This window comes from Cetorhinus maximus, chromosome 21 (assembly GCF_964194155.1).
Source record: "Cetorhinus maximus chromosome 21, sCetMax3.hap1.1, whole genome shotgun sequence".
In the NCBI taxonomy this organism is placed as follows: Eukaryota; Metazoa; Chordata; class Chondrichthyes; order Lamniformes; family Cetorhinidae; genus Cetorhinus; species Cetorhinus maximus.
Window position 1 is genome coordinate 75,752,007 of NC_135899.1, and position 15,496 is coordinate 75,767,502.

Genomic DNA, 15,496 nt, shown 5'->3' on the forward strand with positions numbered 1-15,496 from the left:
CTTTCTTTTCACTTATCTGCAAGCATAAACCCTATTGGATAGAGTGGCTGCAGCTGAACAGGAAATAGCAACCATAATAGTGATCTAATCTAGTCAGCTGTATATCGCCTCCCTGCCTTCAGTGGGAGGGAGTGCTGCACTGTCAGAGAGGCCAACTTTCTGATGAGATGTTAAACCGAGGCCCTGCCTGCCCTCGTAAAAATTCAGAGCTAGAGTTATCTGGGCACAGAGGTAAAAAGGCACTCTCTGCCTTCAATCTGTCCACTCTGTGTTTACCTTCTGTATATGACCACAGTGACCTTTCAGAGCCACACTGTGCATGATTTCCCCACTCGCCATTTACTAGTGGTTGGCTGGAAGCCTTTCGGGGGATGACTGTGCATTTTGTTTTATTTTGGAAAACAGAGGTTTTATTCTATAGATCCAGAGACAGAAGCTGCAGTCTTGCCCCTACACAGTGCACCAATGCCCTTCAAAAATATCCAAACTGGTAATAGTTGTGTCAGTCCCAACAATTAAAATCTCTTGCCCTTCGGCATTTGGGAGTCTCACAATTACACAGGTTGATTTTTTTATGAGGCTAATACCCCTTTCTTTTGCCCCTCATGTTTCTCCATAAATATGCTGGCTTTGTGTTGGGATAGGGTGCCATGAGTATTGGGTATCATGGGTATTAGAGCACAATGGGTACACTCACCACACTGTCTATTTAACATACTGAAGACGAGAAGGATCTGAAATAAAAACAAGAGAGTGCTGGAGATGCAGAGCAATGACTGAATCAGCAATGGCTCAGTTGCTAGCATTCTCGCTTTTGGGTTAGAAACTTGTGGATTCAAGTTCCCATCTCAAGACTCGAGCACAAAAATCTAGGCCGACAGGCCTTGGAACACTGAGGGCGTGCTGCACTGTCAAAGGTGCCTTCTTTTGGATAAGACTTTAAATGGAGGCTCACTCCACGGCACTATTTCAAAGAAGAGCAGGGGGATAATCCCTGGTGCCCTGCTTAATACTTAATCCCTCAACTAACAGATAAAATGGATTATCCGATCATTATCCCATTGTTGTTTGTGGGATGATGCTGTACACAATTTGGCTACCTCGTTTCCCTAAATTACAACAATCACTGCATTTCACAAATACTTTATTGGCCATAAAATGTTTTGGGACATCCTGAGGTCGTGAAAGGTGCTATATAAATGCACGTTCTTATTAGCTCCTTAAAGCAAAAGACTACTGTCTCAGGCGCATACCATTTCTGAGATCAGCACAAATGCTGACAGACCTGCCATGTATTTCCAGCGTTTTCTTCATGCAACCATTCGCCATATGCGACATTAAATTGATCATGGCGGTTGGCTATTCCACTGTGAAGACATCGCACCTTTTTTTAATGTATTATCCAGAAGGAGTCAGGGGCTTGCGATCAGGATAAATGTTTTCCTCTTCTGGGCCAGGTCTACTGAAGTCATTGCAGCCCTCTTTTCCCACACTCTTGCAGCCCCTTCCCTCAGCATCATCATAGCTGAGATCAGCTAACACAGCACAGCCCAAGGATGGTTCCTAAATGTTCCCAGTGTGAACTTCTTATGAGATTTGGTGACTAGTTGTATTTCCTCGACCTCGATCAGTTTTTAAGCAGAAAAGAATAGAACCATAGGAAAATTACGGCGCAGAAAGAGGCCGTTCAGCCCATCATGTTTGCGCTGCCCATTCTAATCCCAGCTTCCAGCACCTGGTCCGTAGCCTTGCAGGTTACGGGTGAAGAGACTGGGGGGTCTTGTCTCTAGAAAAGATGGTTGACTTGATAAAGGAGTTTAAAATTCTGAAAGAGTTTGACGCCGTAGATGTAAAAAAAACCTTTCCATTTGTGGGTGAATCCAAGACAAGGCACCATAAATATACAATCGTCACCAATAAATCCAGTAGGAAATGGAGGAGAAACTTCTTTACCCAGAGAGTGGTTAGAATCTGAAATTTACTACCACAGGCGAATAGCATAGATGCATTTAAGCTAAATACATGAAGGAGAAAGAAATAGAAGGGTATGCTGTTAGAGTTAGGGGAAATATGGTAGGAGATGGTTTGTGTGGAGCATAAGCACCAGTTTAGACCAGTTGGGCCGAATGGCCTGTTTCTGTGTTGTAGACTTGATATAACTTTCATAGAATCATGACAGCACAGAGGGCCATTCAGCCCACCCTGTCCATACTGGCACCCCTGTGCTCTCTTCCCACATCCCTGCACATTCGTCCTTTAAACGTAGAAAGATTCATGGCACAAAAGTAGGCCACTCTGCCCATCATGTCTGCATCAGCTGGAAAACGAACCCCCCCCAGCCTAATCCCATTTTCCAGCACTTGGTCCGTAGCCCTGGAGGTTCCGGCACTTATCCAGGCACCTTTTCAATGAGTTGAAAGTTTCTGCCTCTTCCATCCTTTTAGGCAGAAAGTTCCAGACTCCTACCAGCATCTAGGTGAAAACATTTTTCCTCATCTCCCCTCTAGCCCTTCGAGCAAGCGCTTTAAATCTATGCCCCCTAGTCCCTGACCTCCCTGCTAAGGGAAATAGGTCCTTCTCATCCACTCCATCCAGGCCCCTCACAACCTTGTACACCTCAATCAACCCTCCCCCTAGCTTCCTCTGTTCCAAGGAAAACAATCCCAGACTATCCAATGTTGCAATAGGACAGGAATTAACTTTCTTTGGTTTCAAAGTAAACTGATCTTGCTAACATTAATTAACATTAACAAGATGTTGTTCTAAAAAAGACATTTAACACAATCCAATGGCTATTTATCCAGGTTTTACAGTATTTCCGATAAACTTTTAATTGCGTGTCACTTTAAGGTGCTGGTGTAAGGGCAGGAGAATTCTTAGTGAGACACTTTACAGATCTCTCCCCAATAAACACAGCTGTGTAACTGATAAAACACCAGGTAAAATACTGCCGATGCTGAAAATCTGAAACGAGTACAGGAGGTCACTCCCTAGCTAACCGCGCTGTGGGAGTGCCTTCACCACATGGATTGCAGTGGTCCAGGAAGGCGGGTCACCACCACCTTCTCAAGGGCACCTAGAGAACGGGCAGGCCAGCAACAATCACATCTGGAGAATGTATGAAAACAAATCACAGAAGTGTTACGGTGTATAAAGAGGTCATTCAGCCCATCGCGTCTGCACTGGCTCTCCAACTGAGCGCTATGACAAAGTGCCATTCTCCTGCCTTTTTCCCGTACCCTTGCACATTGTTTCTATTTAAATAATCATCTAATGCCCTCTTGAATGCCTCCATTGACCTGCCTCCACCACGCTTCCAGGCAGTGCACTCCAGACTCGAACCACTCGCTGCGTGAAAAAGTTTTTTCTCACATCACATTTGCTCCTTTTGCAAATCACTTTAAATCTGTGCCCTCTCCTTCTCGATCCTTTGATGAGCAGGAACAGTATCTCCCTATCTGCTCTATCCAGCCCCCTCACGATTTTGAACACCTCTATCAAATCTCCTCTTAGCCTTAGCCTTCTCCTCTCCAAGGACAACAGTCCCAACCTCTCTAATCTATCCTCATAGCTGAAGTTTCCCATCCCTGGAACTATTCCTGTAAACCTCTTCTGCACTCTCTCCAATGCGATCACATCCCTCCTATAGTGTGGTATCCAGAACTGTACACAATACTCCAATTCTCATAATGTTATTGGAATTTATTGTAAAATAGTGGTATCTGTGTCTATGGGCAGAATTTTACGCCCCGTTTCGGCGGGGGCGGGGCCGTAAAATGCAGCGAGACATTCTAAACCCCATTGACTTCAGCGGGAACGTAAAATCCCGCTGCAGTAAAATTCTGCCGTGTGTGTATGGGTGTGTGTGTGACTTAATTGGATTAAAAGGCAACTGGTATGAAGGCTTTGACATAAACATGGTAAACATGGGGGTGGGGGGGTTTAGATGTAAGGTGTAAAAGTATATTTGCATTTTTAAATAAACCAGACTAGATTGTTTTCAAAAGAGGGAGTGAAATGTGTCACCTAGCCAGGTGAAGTTAAGAAACAGTGTGTTTATTTTTCCCAAAGATTACTGATAAAACTTAGTACTATGAGGGGTTTTTATTATCAGAAAGGTAAAGTCAAAAGATGTAGTGAAACATTGGGAATTTGCATTCAAAGGGGAAAATATGTATAAAGGAGAGAAGGCTATGTGTGAGGGTAGCATTTTAGGATCTAACAAGTGCGAAAAGTCTTCAGCACCTATGCCTCAAGTTTCTCTCTGCAACAAACTGAAGTTAAGGAAACTCACTTTGAATTGGGTTGCCAGGGTATCATGGTTCTTTGCCTGGGTCTTTTAAAATCCATGTGTCTTACTGTTACCTTAACGAAAGTGCAATTGGGAGACAGATCAAGTAGGGAATTTAGAAACTATTATAGTAGTAATCTATAGACATATGTATGTGCTTAAAAATCATTTTTCTTGTTAATCAATGTTTAATCTAGTTTTGTAAAAACTTGTACAACTCGGTGGTCTTATTACCACTGAATTCAAGGCAAGCATCTCGAAATTTATATAAATTGCGAAACAAGCTATGGCAGTTGTTTCAAGTTTCCCTTTGGGATTTGAACAGCTCAGCATTTACCATCGGCTGTGCCATAACATCTAACTAATGTCTTGTGTCTTATATAAGCTCAGCATGACCTCCCTGCTCTTGTACTCTATGCCCCCATTAATAAAGCCCAGGATAATGTATGCTTTATTAACTGTTCTCTCCACCTGTCCTGCCACCTTCAATTATCAATGCACAAATACATCCAGGTCCCTCTGCTCTTGCACCCCCTTAATAATTGTACCCCGTATTTTATATTGTCTCTCCATGTTCTTCCTACCAAAATGAATCACCTCACACTTCTCTGCATTGAACTTCATCTGCCACCTATCTGCCCACTCCACCAACTTGTCTATGTCCTTTTGAAGTTCTACACTGTCCTCCCCTCAGTTTACAATGCTTCCAAGCTTTGTATCATCTGCAAACTTTGAAATTGTACCCTGCACACCAAAATCTAGACCATTAATGTATACGAGGAAGGGCAAGGGTCCCAATATCGGCCCCTGGGGAACTCCACTACAAACCTTCTTCCAGCCCAAAAAAATCCATTGACCATTACCCTCTGTCACCTATTACTCAGCCAATTTTGTATCCACTTTACTACTGTCCCTTTTATTCCATGAGCTACAACTTTTCTCACAAGCCTGTTGTGTGGCACTGTATTGAATGCCTTTTGAAAGTCCATGTACACCACATCAACAGCATTACCCTCATTAATCCTCTCTTGTTACCTCCACAAAAACCTCCAGCAAGTTAGTTAAACATGATTTACCTTTAAAAATACATGCTGTCTCTTCCTAATCAAACCATATTTTTCCACGCGACTACCAATTCTATCCCGAATAATTATCTCTAGAAGCTTCCCCACCACTGAAGTTAAACTGACAGGTCTGTAATTGTTAGGCTTAAGCTTACAATCTTTTTTGAACAAGGGCGCAATGTTTGCAATTCTCCAGTGCACTGGCACCTCCCCTGGGTCTAGGGTAGATTGAAAGATTATGGTTGGTGCCCCTGCAATTTCCACTTTTACTTCCTTCAATATCCTTGGATGCATTTCATCCGGTCCCAGTGCCTTGTCAACCTTAAGTACTGACAGTTTATCCAACACTTCCTCCTTATCAATTTTGAACACTTCTAGTGACAGTGTTTCCTCCACTACCACCGTGGCCTTGGTAACATCTGCTTCCTTGGTAAAGACAGATGCAGGCATTCATTTAACACCTCTACCATGCCCTCTGCCTCCATGTGTAAATCCCCCTTTTGGTCCCTAATGGGCCCTACTCCTCCTTTTACCATCCTCTTACTATTCATGTGCTGATAGAAGACTTCAAGATTCCCCTTTATGTTGACTGCCAGTCTTTTCTCATGATCCCTCTTTGCTTCTCTCATTTGCTTTTTCACCTCCCCTCTGAACCTTCTGTATTCCGCATGGTTCTCAATTGTATTTTCTACCTGACAACTGTCATAAGCACGCTTTTTCTTCATAATTTGTATCTCATTTTTCATCCAGGTCCCTCTGGATTTGTTTGCCCTTCCTTTCCCTTTTGAGGGAATACACATTGACTGTGCCCAAACCATTTCTTCTTTGAAGGTAACCCATTGTTCAGCTGCAGTTTTTCTCTCCAACCATTGGTTCCAGTTTATCCAGCCCAATTCTGTTCTTGTCCCATTGAAGTCGGCTCTCCACCAATTAATTATTCTTACTCTGGATTGCACATTGTCCTTTTCTACCATCATCCTAAACCTTACGACACAATGATCACTGTCTCCTAAATGCTCCCCCACTGATACTTGATTCACTTGTCCCACCTCATTTCCAAGAACCAGGTCCAACAGTGCAACCATTTCCACCAACTCCAGCATGATGCCACCACTAAACACATCTTCCCCTCAGCCCCCATTGTCAGCATTCTGTAGGGACCATTTCCTCCATGACACCCTGGTCCACTCGCATCACCTGCATCACCCCATGCTCCTCATCCCCTTCCCATGGCACCTTCCAATGCAATCGCAGAAGGTGCAACACCTGCCCCTTCACCTCCTCCCTCCCCACTGTCCAAGGCCCCAAACACTCATTTCAGGTGAAGCAGCGCTTTACTTGCAGCACCTCCTTCAATTTGGTCTACTGTATTCGCTGCTGCCAACGCAGTCTCCTCTACACTGGGGAGACCAAACGCAGACTGGGTGACCGCTTTGCAGAACACCTTCGGTCTGTCCGCAAGCATAACCCAGACCTCCCTGTCGCTTGCCATTTCAACACTCCACCCTGCTCTCATGCCCACATGTCTGTCCTTGGCCTGCTGCATTGTTCCAGTGAAACTCAACACAAACTGGATGAATAGCACCTCATCTTCTGACTAGGTACTTTACAGCCTTCCGGACGCAACATTGAGTTCAACAACTTCAGATCATGAACTCTCTCCTCCATCCTCACCCCTTTTTAAGTCCTTTTTCTTTCTTTATTTTTATTTTTCATTTACTCATTTATATATATTTTTTATGCTTTTTCCCAACCACCATCTCCCCACCTCCCCCAACCCCATAGGGCCATCTGTCAATTGTTTCTATGTTGTTCTTCCACAGAGCGCTGACCCTTGTGCTGGTATTAACACATTCTGCTCTTACCTTTATGCCACTATCAGCATATTCATTAGTCTTTGCCACTACCATTAACACTCCTTTTGTCTTGAGTCCATGACATCTTTGTTAATCTCTCCTTAGCCTCTACCTGTCACCGACCTTCTGTCTTGCTTTCCCTGCTTCACCCACCCCTTAAAGAGTATAAATTCCATCACATTTCTACTTCTCTTTAGCTCTGAAGAAGAGTTATACAAACTCGAAATGTTAACTCTGTTTCTCTCTCCACAAAAGCTGTCAGACATGCTGAGTATTTCCAGCATTTTCTGTTTTTATTTACCAATGGTGCATCCTTTCTTGTTGGACTGGACACATACTGCTGTAAAAAATTCTCCTGAACACAACCTAGGAACTCTTGCCCCTCTCCACCCTTTACACTACCACTGTCTCAGTCTACATTCAGGTAATTAAAGTCCCCCTTTATAACTATTCTATAATGATTGCATCTCTCTGTTATTTCCCTGCAGATTTGTCCCTCTACATCCATCCCATTAGTTGGATTCTATAGACAACGTAATTGCACCCTTTTTGTTCCTTAGCTCTAGTCAAATTGATTCTGTCCTTGAACCCTCTAAGACATCCTCTTTCCCCAGCACTGTAATGCTCCCCTTAACCAATACTGCCATCCCCTCCTCGTTTTCATCCTTTCCTATCTTTTCTGAACACCTTGTACCCAGGAATATTTAACACCCAGTTCTGCCCTTCCTTGAGCCAGGTCTCTGTTATCGCCACAACATCATATTTCCACATGACAATCTGCGCCTGTAACTCCCCGATCTTAGTTACTATACTCTGTGCATTCACATACATGTACAGTAACCCTGATTTAGACTTCATGCCTTTCTCCCTTACTCCAGCTCCGCCTATTACCTTATGATTCTCTATACTAATGCTATCTGTCTCTCCCAGTATTTTGTGCACCCTGATATTCCTCTCTAATACTCTCTCCTTGGGGACAGTTTTTCCTATGGCGGGCGGGCTGGGCGGGCACGGAGCCAATCGCCGCCCGCGATCAGCTGCACGCCACCAGCTCAATACGCGGCCGGTAGCACTCAACGCTACCTGTGCAGGCGGGGGGAGGAGGGAGAGTCAGGGCCTACACTCTCTTGCGCATGTGCGTGAAAGAGCGCAGCAATCTCCCTGAGGCACGGAGCTGCCTCAGGGAGATTAAGTAGATAATAAAACTTGTTAATAAATAAAGTAAAAAATTATTTAAACATGTCCCCTCATGTGTCACATGAGCTGGGACATGTTTGTGAAGTGTGGAAAATTTATTTAATTATTTTATAAAACCTTCAGGAAACCTCATCCCGCCCGTGGATGAGGTTTCCTGAAAAACGTGAAGGCCGCTTGGGCTCTTGACATGCCCACCAACCTTAAGGTTGGACGGGCGGCGTTGTTAACAACTTTAATTACTTGTTTAATGGCCTTAATAGGCCGTTGACAGTTCAGCGGCTGCGCAGCCGCCTCTGGCGCGCGCCCGCCAAACGAAATATCGAAAAGACGCATGCCCGACATCATCGCGCGTCATTTTACGTGCCGGTATGTCGGGCCCGCCCCCGCATGCCGATGGCAATATTCTGTCCCTGGTTCCCACACCCCTGCTGAGTTAGTTTAAAACCCCCCCAACAGCACTAGCAAAACACCCCACAAGGAACTCAATCCTGGCTGTGTTCATGTGCAACCTGTCCGGCTTGTACAGGTGCCATCTTCCCCAGAGTCAGTCCCAGTGTCCCAGGATTCTAAAGCCCTCCCTCCTGCACCATCTTTCCAGTCATGCATTCATCTGCCTTATCCTCCTATTTCTGCACTGACTTGCCAGGTAACAGACGTAGATGGTGAAACAAGGGTTAACATTTCAGCTCAGCCGCATAAACAGATGTTAGGACCAAATCTTGGTCAAAAGGTTAGGTTTTAAAGAGTGTCTAAAAGGAGAACGAGGGGGTGAAGTTTAGGGAGAGAATTCCAGAGCTGAAGGCACAGCCACCAATGGCAAAGTGAATAAAATCAGAGATGCGCAAAAGGCCAGAATTGGAAGAGCAGAGATCTCAGAGTATTGTAGGGTTAATTACCAATTCTTTTTAAATTTATTTATTCACTGGATACAGGCATCGCTGGCTAGGCTAGCATTTATTGGCCATCCCTAAGATGTTAGAGATTATCAGCTTTTCAGAAATACAGAGCCAGGGAAAAAAGGAGCAAATTAAGTAGCTTACTGCACACTACTTATACTTTTTTTTATTCATTCTCAGATGTGAGCATCACTGGCAAAATGGGCATTTGTTGCCCATCCCTAGTTTCCCTTGAGGAGGTATCGGTGAGCCACATTCTTGAATCGCTGCAGCCAGCGTGGTGTAGGTACACCCACAGTGCTGTTCGGTTTGAGGGTTTTCACCCGATGATGATGAAGGAACATGTTATAGTTCAAAATCAGGATAGTGTGTGATTTAGAGGGAACTTGGAGGTGGTGCTGATCCCATGCTCTTGCTGCCCTTTTCCTACCAGTGGTGGAGGTGGCTTATTTGGGAGTTTGGGAGGTGCTGCTGAAGAAGTGTTGAAATCTCACTCAGGCTCTGTCATTTAAGGCAGTCCTCTGAGTGGCTAACACCTACCACCCCCCCCCCACCCCGCCTCCCCCCCACTCGCCACAGGTCTCCAAGGCTCTTTGAAAGGCAAATCGCCACCAACAGCAAGCACTCGTGCCACTGCACAGACAACCCCATACAGATAGGGGTCGTTGTTGCGGGGTAGGAGAGGGAGTGGGCAGCCATCGCTGGTAGTGAGCTTTAAACATTTCTGACCTGTGTGCACCTTCTCACGTCCTCCCTCTTTCCCGTGGGAAGGTTTGCAGCTTGACACTTTAAGTCATAATTGTGACTATTTCGAGAAACAGTGCATCGCCAAGCTTTACATGCATGGCTGCAAACAATATACTGAATGCGTGAACTGGGTAAATCCAGATTCTCATCCCAACATACAGCAAGCCACTGACCTGCACAGCCTCGATTTTAAAATTCTCATCCTAGTTTGCAAATCCTTCCAATCCCTTGTCCCCTACCTACCTCTGGAATCTCCTCCTGCTCTATGGCCCACCAAGCTCTCCGCACTCCTCCCGTTCAGGCCTCCAGCGCATGTCCCAGGGTGTTTCACAGGAGCGTTTAACAGACAAAACTTGACACCAAGACACAAACTGATGTACGGGCCAAAGCTTGGTCAAAGGGTTAGGTTTTAAGGGGTGTCTGAAAGGAGAGAGAGGGGGAAGAGGTTTAAGGGGGGAATTCCAGAGCTTAGGGTCTAGGCAGCTGAAGGCACAGCCCCCAGTGGCAAAGTGAATAAAATCAAGGATGCACAAAAGGCCAAGAATTGGAAGAGCAGAGACCCCAGAGTGTTGTAAGGTTAAATTACCAGTTTTTAAACTATTTATTTATTGATGGGATGTGGGCATCACTGGCTAGGTCAGCATTTATTGCCCATCCCCAATTGTTCTTGAGAAGGCGGTGGTGAGCCGCCTTCTTGAACCACTGCACTCAATGTGGTATAGATACACCCACAGTGCTGTTAGGAAGGAAACAGTGCTATTAGGATGTGTGTTACTGAGAGAGGAAGGCCTGAAACCAAGAATAAAAAGCTTAAAGTTAGTTTAAACATTTTTAACCCCATCTCCATTTGTGGTTACCCCTTTTCCCACAAATTGGAGTCTCTAACCAAAAGTCTCCAGACTATATAAAACTGAACAGAGTTGGATGTTCCTGCTGAAACCTCTGTCTGCAAGGAGTTATCTGATACAAGAACATAAGAATGGCTTGAATCAAAAGACCCAGGTCCATCTAGCTCACCTTCTACTGTCTGATAGTCGCCTGATAAACACGTTAATGGAATCGTTGACTAATCAAAGCAATTGATTGCTATGATTAGGCTACCACAGACCAAGGTATGAGACAGGGAAAACCCCAAGTGGAGCAGGGCTTTGGGAGCCATAGTTCCAATGTCACCTGTTCCTCCCAAGCATGCTGAGATATCAGTACAGTATCTGGTAGAAAAGTTAAACTGGGTTCAGCACCAAGTAGGTTAGAGAGGGGTCAAATAAATACAATGAGACCTGGTTCCTGCTCCTGACCACTGTCTACTGAGCACTGCTGGAAAGTGTGGGCATCAGTTGCGATGCACCACGCAGTCAAATAGCCAGGCAATGCTCACGGTCTAGGCCCACATGTGATGAACAGTCAGTTATATGAGGCACCAGATGGTTGCTGTGAACCCCTGTTGGTGACGGGCTCCTTCATGAGTGAAGAGACAAAAAGCAGGTGGTGGATAGCAAGCTCTCTTGCTTCTGAAACATAAGGCGTTTGCTCCCAGTCCCTCTCCAGAAACTTGAGCACATAATTCAGGCTGACATTCCCAGTGCAGTGCCAAGGGCGTGCTGCACTATCAGAGATGTCATCTCTTGGATAAGACATTAAGCAAAGGCCTCGTCGCCCCTCTCAGATGGACGTGAAAAACTCTGTGGCGCTACATCAAAAAGCAAGGAAATTCAGCCCTAATTACCCCCTGACCAATATTTATGCCTCAATCAACCGCTCAACAGATCTCTGGTTATTATCAAACTGCTGTTTGTGAAAGCATGCTGTGTGTAAATTGACTGCTGTGTTTCTTAATTTGCAACTTCAAAAAATACTTCCTAGCTTTTTGGCACTTTGGAACATCCTGCTTTATTAATGCAAGTCTTCCTTTCTCATCCAGCTGGAATAATCAGGAGGGAACACATTCTAAAGTGAAGAATTTTCCTTTGTAAGATTAACAAACAAGATCCTGTCTAACTACAATTAAATATTTGTTGAACTTTTGCTGTTACCCTTATCTTAATGCCGAAGAAACCTGTGGAGCAGCAGCAGCATAAAGGTAAACAGTAGCTTCCCACAGGAACCGGATTCATTTATTGTGGGTAAACCCAGACATATGGTCAAGCACTTTAACATAACAGCTATACAACATGCAAAACATCATAAAAGAACAGTCACCTGAAAAACAGAGTTTACACAGAGTGAGCTGGTTAAGTCAACACACTTGTAATTAAATGCAGGCAGTCTCACACTCAAGCTTCACATTATGGTCAAATTATTGGTAATTTGTAATGAAAAGATGCACTGACCGCCACAAAGCAGGCTGTGACTGTGACCATCGTTGGGAATTTCCAGTAGAAAGCGTCCTCTCGGTGCCCTCTCTCTGGTCAACATTGTGTTAATGGCACTCCTGCAGGATACACTCCAGAGGCAAGCACTGCTATGAACTAACTGTTGGCTCTGTCATTGCAGAATTAGGACTGAACCACCAGCTTCACCCTTCCTTCCCCGCCTACCACTCCTGCCCCCCACCCCCCAAACAGGAATGCTCCACTTATTAATTCTTCAGAGGGGTGGCTAAGGAATCTGATGCCACAGGCAAAGAATGGCTTGAAACTTACCCAGCTCTGTGACCAGTGGATACTTCCTCACACTGTTAGTGTTGCCAACCCTCCAAGCTTGCCTTAGAGTCTCCAGCAATTAAAAAATAATATCCAGGAATTTGTTGCAAGCAAAAGCCAAGGAGAAAAATCATAGGTGTGTTAAACAAATTGTTTATTTTAATTCTCCCCTGTCTATTAGCTCGAAAAATTTGGGACATGGGAGAATCATTCAAACGGGGGGTAACGTAGATTGTTTGATTTTTAATTGACCATGGGAAGGCGGCACTCTGCGAGGATTGGCATGTCGAGTGACCAATGGCGGGAGTGTGGAGGTGGGAGGTCACGTAATTAAACCTCCACAAACATAGTTCTCTTCAGTGTCCTGGCTAATATTTATCCCCCATATCATTAAAACAGATTATCTCGTCATTACCACATTGCTGTTTGTGGGAGCTTGCTGTGCGCAAACTGGCTGCTCTGTTTCCTACTTTGCAACAGTAATTAAGCTTCAAAAAAGTACTTTGTTGGCGGTACAGTGCTTTGGGACGTTCCGAGGTCATGAATGGCACAACATAAACGCAATTGCTTTTTTTTAAGAAGCAATGTTCTAACGTACATACAATGTTAGGAGAAGCTACTCAACTCCTGCCTTCTCATCAGAAGTGTGTGTTGCACTCCTCCTGTTGGCTAAACTTGGTAAGACACTTGTGAACTTCTGCAGATGGAGAAATATTATATGCTGGCTATTGTAAATTGAGATTTGGGTAGTGAGCATAAATTCTCATTTAAATGATGTGATGTTTTCAGTACTGTCAAATGCTGTGAGATGTGAGTGACACAGCTATATCACCTCACCATCTACTCAATCACTGGTTAGACCTCAGTTGGAGTATTGTGTCTAATTCTGGGTGCCACACTACAGAATTGATATTGAGATGGTGGAATTGCATGAAGAGGAGAATAATGAGAATGGTACCAGGGATTCAGTTACATGGAGACATTAGAAAGTTGGGATTAATCTCCTTAAAGCAGAGAAGATTTAAGGATGATTTTGATAGAGGCCTAAATCATGAATGGGTTTTGATACACTAAATAGTGAGAAACTGCTTCCACAGGCAGGAGGCGTGGTGACCAGAGGATACAGATTCAAGGTAAATTGGCAAAAGAACCATTGAGTAGGTGAGGAAAAATTGTTCAACACAACCCTTTGTGATCTCTGTGCTCCTCCGAGTATGGCCTCTTGTGCACCCTGGATTTTCATCACTTCACTACTGGCGGCTTTGCTTTCGACTGCTGTGCTCTAATCTCTGGAATTCCATCCCAAAACCTCTCCAACTGTATCCACCTCTCTTTTCTCCTTTAAGATGCTCCTTAAAACTACCTTTCTGACCATGCTTCTGGTCTAAAACCTCCTTATGTGGCTGGGTGTCAAACTTTGCTAAACGCGTCCGCCTCAGGATGTTTTACAACGTTGAAGGTTCTAAATAAATGTAAGTTGTTATCATTGTTGTTGTGATCTGGAATCCACTGCTTGAACGGGTGTTGGAAGCAGATTCAACAGCAACTTTCGATAGGGAATTGGGTAAATTCTTGAAAAGGAAACATTTGCAGGGCTACGGGGAGAGAACAGGGAGTGGGGTGAATTGGATGGCTCTTTCAAAGAGCTGTCACAGGCACAGTGGGTTGAATGGCCTCCTTCCTTGCTGTATGATTCTATGAGGTAAAGTGAGTGGCAACTGGAGTTCAGACTCTGCGATCAGTGCAGCCAGTCTGCTGCAAGGAACCCTGTGCCGGCATTTTGTATTTAAGACCCCAGCTGTTCAGTCTGCCCTCCACAGGCCAATGTGCTTGCACTGTGCTTTTTCTCCACCTCAGGGACAATCCGGAGGCAAACTGACATACGGCGGGATTTTCCACACCCGCCCGCCACTGGGATCTTCCGGTCCTGCCGCAAGCCAATGGACTTCTGGCTGGGGCACTGCCTCGCCCATGGCGGGTCCCACCCACGACAGGACCAGAAAATCCCGACCATAGACTTTCACACCAACTGCACAGTGCGAGACATGACCTGAGACATGGTTAGCAAAATAAAATCAAGTAAATAATTAAGAAAGAAGGCAGTAAGACTTGCATTTATTTAGCACCTTTCACAACCTCAGTGTGTCCCCAAACACTTTTTGCAGCCAATGAAATACTTTTCAAAGTGTCGTGACTGTTGCAATGTGGAAATTGCAGTAGCCAATCTGTGCACAGCAAGTTCCTACAAACAGCACTATGATAATGACTAGATAATTTGTTTTAGTGATGTTGGTTGAGAGATAAATATTGGCATGGACAGTGGGGAGAATGCCCTGCTCTTCTTCAAAAGAATGCCATGGGATTACCCGAGGGACAGACATTGGCAGTACAATGAGAACTAAATCTGGTTTTTTTTCTAAAAACGCTTTATTTATACAATTTATAGAAGTATACTACATGACTGTACAAGGTTGACATTACATAAGATGCAAACCAAATCAGTTTCTCCCAGTAGTGCATGTTACTTACAAGATCCATTACCTGTCACACATACAGCCTGAGGGTGTTTTACCCAGTTTCCAGCCCCTCGGTGTGGTATGACTGAACAGCCTTCGACGGTGGCCTTCCCCCATTTGTATGTCTCCCATGGCATTGCTCATGGGTAGTCTGGGCTTTGTAGCATCATTGCAATGTTTAGCTGCTAATTTGGCCCCTCCCTTTAAGGCTACCATTCACATGCAACCTTTGAGGACATCATCAAACTGGGCACTCACTCAGATCAATCTGAGGCTAATTACTGATG

At 44.7% G+C, this 15,496-nt stretch overlaps 1 protein-coding gene across 3 annotated transcripts in view; it reads right to left on the bottom strand.

The window, feature by feature from the left end:
• The window catches only part of fam110d (family with sequence similarity 110 member D), a 51,393-nt gene extending 38,815 nt beyond the window's left edge, over positions 1-12,578 (bottom strand). Inside the window, exon 1 of one of the 3 annotated variants that reach the window (XM_078567172.1) lies at positions 12,382-12,578. The gene's annotated coding sequence lies outside the window, so the exon portion shown is untranslated. The other 2 variants (XM_078567174.1, XM_078567175.1) reach the window with 2 other exon arrangements.
• Positions 12,579-15,496: the final 2,918 nt, after the last annotated feature.